The sequence below is a fragment of the Notechis scutatus genome, chromosome 1, assembly GCF_049901735.1.
Source record: "Notechis scutatus isolate UNSWTSFEM ecotype Mainland chromosome 1, rNotScu1.2, whole genome shotgun sequence".
NCBI classification, from domain to species: domain Eukaryota; kingdom Metazoa; phylum Chordata; class Lepidosauria; order Squamata; family Elapidae; genus Notechis; species Notechis scutatus.
Genome location: NC_142009.1, coordinates 299,530,714 through 299,536,825, shown reverse-complemented (window position 1 = coordinate 299,536,825; position 6,112 = coordinate 299,530,714). Strand labels below are relative to the sequence as shown.

The window sequence follows — 6,112 nt, the reverse complement described above, 5'->3', positions numbered from 1 at the left end:
CCTTAGCTGAGATCTGTCACAAGATCTCTATTTGCCCTTGCATTTACATGAAGTCAACTTAGGTGCTGTCTTGATTTCATGACTTTCATTTCAGTGATCAGGGATTCTGAAAACTAGAGACCAAAACAATTTGAACCATGTGGTCATTCCTAGTTTATGGTAACATCTGAGTTCATAAATTATGTTGAACCCAACCAAACAAACCATACTACAGTTTGGAGAGATTGTGAGTCTGTCTCTGACTTTTTAATCTTCCAACTGGCCACTTTATGTACCTAATGAAGAAAAGTAGTGAAATAAGTGTCATGGTGTCCCACTGGCTTTGTTTATGGAACACCACCAACTAGCCAGCTACATTTTAATCTGACTGCAAACTTTAAGACACTCTATATATCAATCAACGTCAACATTGGGTAAACATTTTTACACTAACCAAGGGTAAGAGTGCCAGGTGGGCAGAGCAATTGGGTTCAGATACAGCTTGTTCCCAGTTCAATTCCTAGAATTATTGCCTGTATAGCCTATTAGTTTTACTTAATTAGGAGCGAGATCTAGTTGAATTCACGGGGATTTACTTCAGAAGCGAATTGACCCTTCAGGAAGAGTTGCCTTTTAAGTCCCCCCCAACACTCTCCCTGCGTGCGTCTTTTCGTTAAGCAGAGGTGAGCAGGTGCTATCTCTTAGTTGCAGTTTTGGAAAGACAGAACTGTCCTTTCTTAAAAAAAAATATTTTAAAAAAAAACGCGGAAGGGTGGCGCGCGCTCTCCCTCTTTCTCTCTCACACACACACACATTCTGGAGTGACTTTCAGGCTCACCCACATACCACGTAGGCTGGTGGGGAGGGGAAAGAAAAAGGGAGAAGCCAGTCAGAACAACCGGAGGAGGAGGGCATGTGCAGCGTTTGGGACTCCAAGTGGTGGAAGGAGAGGCCGAAGGAGGCGGCAGCCTGAGAATTTCTGAGGGCTCACAGGCCTCTCTAGCTGGGCGGCGGGGGGAAGCGAGAGCCGCTGCCGGAGAACGCGCGCGTGGGTGGAAACGCCGACCTAACCCCGCGCTTGTCTCGCAATTAGGGTCGCGGAGCAATAACCCCCCCTCTTTTCTTCTACCCCCCCGCACCCACCTACCCACCCACCTCCGCTAGCCCTGCCTTCTCCTTCCCTCTGTGGCGGCTAGTCTCTGCTGGCCCTGCCCACGTTTCCCTCTTTCCCTCCCCCCCCCCCCCCGCGGTCATGTGTTGCCTTTTTTTTTGTTGTTTGCCGTGGAAACAATTTCGCTTTCTTCTGGCACCTCCGACCCAAACCTCCACTCGCTCAGACGGGGGGGTGGGTTGGGGTGGGAAGTGAGGAAAGGAAAGGGAGACGGCGGCTGGAGCGTTGAGGCGAAGCAAAGAGGGGCGGCGGGGGCGGGGGGGTGAAACTGCAGCAGGGTCCCATGCTCGCCTCGGATTTCCTTTTCGGCTCTGGGCTCCCCTCGCTCTTTCCCTTCGGCCACATTGTTGGCTTCAGGCTGGGGGAGGAAGCAATGCCTTGTTCAATCGGATGAAAAGTTTGCATAATGATCACGGGAAAGGCGGCAGGGAAAATCTAGAACTCACCCCGGGCAGGTAAGTTTAGATTTTTTAACATACGTGTGTGCGTGCACGCGTGTGTGTTTAGTATATGGTCTGGGCGTTTTGTCTTTTCTGCTTTCTGTGTAGAAGATTCTCTTTCATTTCAAACCGTAATACCTTCGCTGGGAAGATTGCGTAAGATTCTCTGCATTGGAATCGAAAGAAGTAGGGGGGCTAAAAAAATGCACAAGAGGGACAAGAAAAAGGTGAATTGGGCGCAAGACGCAGTAAAATCAGTTCGGAATGTCTAAAAACAACTTCCTGTTCCTCTTGGAAATAAGGGGATGTAAATCCTCTTGGTGTTGTCAGGTGAAGCGGGTCGAGCCGAGAGTTTGCAGGCACGACCCGAATGTGTAATTTTATTATTGCTGCTTTAGTTCTAACTGATAAGACGCTTGACGAATATAGAGTTAGTATTGTGTTTTAAAGTTGGGGGGGGGTGGGTAGTTTGAGGACGAACTCAACCTTTGCAACATTTGTAATTTTTTTTTTTTTTTGCGACAGTGATTGCTTCCAATTGCTTCATGTAGTTTGGGGGAGCATTTTTTTTTTCTCAAGTTTTAAAATCCCATCTTTTTTTTTTAAACTAGTAGAATGAGCTTTAGCATTAAGACTTTTGAAATGATTTTTACAGACATAGATTCATAAGCTTTTTGGGAGGGGGGGACGCCTATATGATGGCGTGATGTAGAAGAAGATAGGCCAATGCAAGGTTTAAGATATTTGACCAGCATTGAAGGTATGTTCGCTGCAAATGGCACTGTATAGACATAAGTGCAGTTTTCTAGTCGCCTAGCAACGCTATTGATTGATTTGAATCCCAACCAATCAGCGGCCGCCTTCTCCCCTTCAAATGTTTTTGACAAGTACAGTAGGGAGTGTAGGCAAAGTGCAGTCTCCTTGACTGCTCTCTTCTTCACTTAAAAATATTGGCCTGTTTTATTATTTCTTTAAATATATACCATTCAAATGTAGCTTTCAAATATATATCACTGCATAGATGTAAGTTATTTGGAGAAACAATAGTAACTAGTAATTCTTCCTTTTTGTGTATTGTGTCAGTTTTACAACTCTAAATATTAAAACCAGTTGCTGTGCTCAAGCAGCAGTAACGTTTATTTTACACACACTGGTGTCAAATTCTGAGGGCATCCGATAAGAGTTACCCCTTTACAAAATATTTGTTGCTAAGTTGTATGTAATTGGTTAGAATTTTGTTTGAAATGGTAGACAAGTTATTCCCTTGAGCTGGAGTTTAGCTGAGGAAAACTCAGCTGTGTTTCTAAAACTTATTTTGCTGTATACCCTTTTCCTTCATGGAAATCTAAACTAGAATTTCTCTTTTCCATAATTCATCTTAAGTTATGAAATTGTCTGCTGTTGTTTCAACTGAAATGCTGTAAACATGTTCTCGAAACTGTACAGTTAGGTCTACACTAGGTACACTAGAAATACTTAAGCATTTCTTTTGCATCACTTCTGGAAACTGTTACCCTTGGGCACATGAAAGAGGCACTTCTTATAGTTTCCAAGCTGTTGATGTGGAAAAGTACATGGTATAATGCACATTAAAAAAAAAACTCCTTCAGCCATGCACAGCATTTCTCATTAAGTTATTTATATTTTTCAGTGATTATTATTAGAATCCATGAGACATTTCCAGCATGATCCAAGGTCTGCCCTGTGTTATTCAGTGGCTTTTACTCTACATAAACATAAATAAAATCACATGCTTAAAACATGTAGTAAAGTGGTTGTGTCTATTAATCCAAACAAATTGTTTGGTAGATTATAATTTTAATTAACTCAGCATATTGAAAACCATGGTTAACCCCGTATCTATAGAATTGGAAAGAGTTGCCAGTCTAACATAAGCTCTTAGAAGTCCCTAGTTTTTGTGTGAAAATTGATGGTATTATATAGTCCTTTGGGAGAATGCTGGCAAGTAAGCAAATTAAACTGAAAGAGAGCAGCATGTTGTCATAGCAACAGAGCAATTAAATTATGTTGTCAGCCATGATATAATTTTCCTATTTAAAAGCTTGCTCATGGGATATAAGTTCTCTGTACTGAATGCATTTGGCCACATTGCTTTCAACTAAAGGTGGTGAGATTAATGTTTTAGGGATACACATTGCAGTAATCTCCCTTACTTCCTCAGTGCTTCCATGTTTCAATGTACTAACAGTGTCTTCACTAGGCAGCATTTCTTCACACTAAAACAGCATTATGAAGAAAAACAGCATTGAAAACTCTTCTTGAGCAATGTTTAGGGGTACTCTCACTACTTCCCCCCCTTCTTTCAAACAAGGGATATGTAGTTTCCAATTTTGTAATTTTAAAGAACATCTTAATCACATTTTTGTTCTTAATTGTAGAACTTTGTTTAAAGTGTTATCAATACATTTTCTCATTAGTAGCAGTAGTATGAAATAGATTCATTTAACTTTTTCAAATATTTTAATATTTTCCTTCAGCTTCATTTTTTTCAAACTTTATCTCCAAGTCTGTTTTTTTTCTTTTTGTGTTTTTTCTTCAACTCACCTTAATGACCTCTTATGTAATTATTTTTTTTAATGTTTTGAAGCATCTTAACAGCATCAAGTCTTTTACATAGGTTTTTGACATGTCATATTAAATTATTGTAATTTTTTTACATTGAAGATGCTTCTAATAATTTTGCATATTTGTTTTCTTTAATAAATTCAATTGCAGAGTGTTGTTTAAGCTCAAAATCTTCCCCAAAGAGTCTCCTAAGAAGTTTTAGAAGTGGCATATGCTGAAGGCATTACATTGAAGAAAGCCTGGTTATATGTTTAATGAGTTTATATAAAAAATGTTGTACTATATAGAGGCTAATCATTTAAATCTTCATGTAATGCATTGATATTACACTATAAAATATGCTTATCATAACTGTAATTGATATAAAGGAAAATATATTCTAGAAAAGTTGCACAGATGTAAAGCCTTCCTTGAATGAAGCTTAGATATCAAACTAATTGACAACTATTGACAACTTTGTCAATAACACTGGCAAAATATTTTGCCATTTCTCTAGATTGATTTTTTCAGTGTCCAGATCTAACCTACATGTAGGTTTCTAGTTGGTCTCCTACCCAAACACCAATCAGGATACATACTGTTTTTTTAATTTCCATCAAATGGCTAAAAATGCTTATTAACAAATATAGACTCTCTCTAAAGAATTACATTATTTTAATTTAGAGATGCTAATTTTATAGTGTAGTGTGAACATGCTTGAACTTTGATGATATTTGTGGCATACTTGTCAAACTGGTGCCTAAAGGAACCAGTGTTACCTTTATAGTTAGCATGGAAATTTTGCATGTGGCATAAATACAACTAACACAAGCAACTTAGTCTACACTTTATCTTATTATAAACCATTATGTAAAAGTCTTGATTGACCAAAGCCATGATGTGTAGTGGTGGTCAGTATCTTGAGGATGACAATAATATATAGAATATTGATTGAAGATAGATAAAATAATCATTATTAATCAACTTGTTTCAGAGAAAGAGTAAACTGCTTAAGATGTGGCTTTGATTGCTTAATCTTGATAGCTGAATTTAGGTTTGTTTAATGTTTATAATACTTTCTGAAATATTTCCCTAACAAATATCAGATAGTCAGGCTATTTGTTTGTACACATTTTCTAGCTTTGGTGCCTTTTGCTTTTTAAAATGTAATATAGCTTGATCTATTTTTGCATACTATGAGCCCAGTATAGCAACAACATTATCTACTGATCTGTGTATGACATCACTGTTCATGCTTTCTTCTAAGTCACGCTTGTCACATTCATTGTTTATTGTAATTTCAGCTAAATTTGTCATTGTGGGGGGTGAATTCTTTTTCTATATATGCAACTTTTCTCTGCTTCTCTAACTTGTATTTAGATCACTAAAATTTAATTCTGAATGCATACCACAAATTCTATTGCAATTTCTTTGGGAATCTGAGTGAATGCTTGGTTGTAAAAGTGTGTGTGTGTGTATAAACAAGGAATTTTGCCTGTTTGTGTGTTTAGTCAAAGTTACAGAGGCTATAATTATAATGTGGCTGTGCTCACACTGGAAGTGAAACAGCTGAAATTAACATGAAGCAACTGGTCTTAAGCTCTCAATTTTGTATGCTTATTACAAAACAGTAACTGTTATTATGACCAGTGATATTGAAGTCTATATGATATGCTAGTTCGGGAGAAAGTACAATTGATAGCATTTGCTTATTTCTCAAGTTAATGGATAAAGCATGATGTCCTTGGTTTTTATTGTTTATAGGTGGAAAAATTAATGTATTTCAAAAAATACAATAATGTTTATTGCAAAAATTAAAATTTCATTGTCTTATTCTCTGAATGTTGCTTGTATCAGCCTGGATATGTGCGTCTAGGAGGGTGCATAGCTATTAGACTTCGTAAAATGCCCAAATACAGGCTAGGAAATGTTATTTGAATGTTATTTTCTTTTTATC

The 6,112-nt window shown here is 38.0% G+C and overlaps 1 protein-coding gene across 3 annotated transcripts in view; it reads left to right on the top strand.

The window, feature by feature from the left end:
• The first annotated feature begins 867 nt into the window (after nt 1-867).
• FOXN3 (forkhead box N3) overlaps nt 868-6,112 on the top strand; it is a 202,980-nt gene continuing 197,735 nt past the window's right edge. For all 3 annotated transcript variants that reach the window (XM_026679167.2, XM_026679166.2, XM_026679165.2), the window contains exon 1: nt 868-1,605. The gene's annotated coding sequence lies outside the window, so the exon portion shown is untranslated. The remainder of the gene's footprint in view (nt 1,606-6,112) is intronic.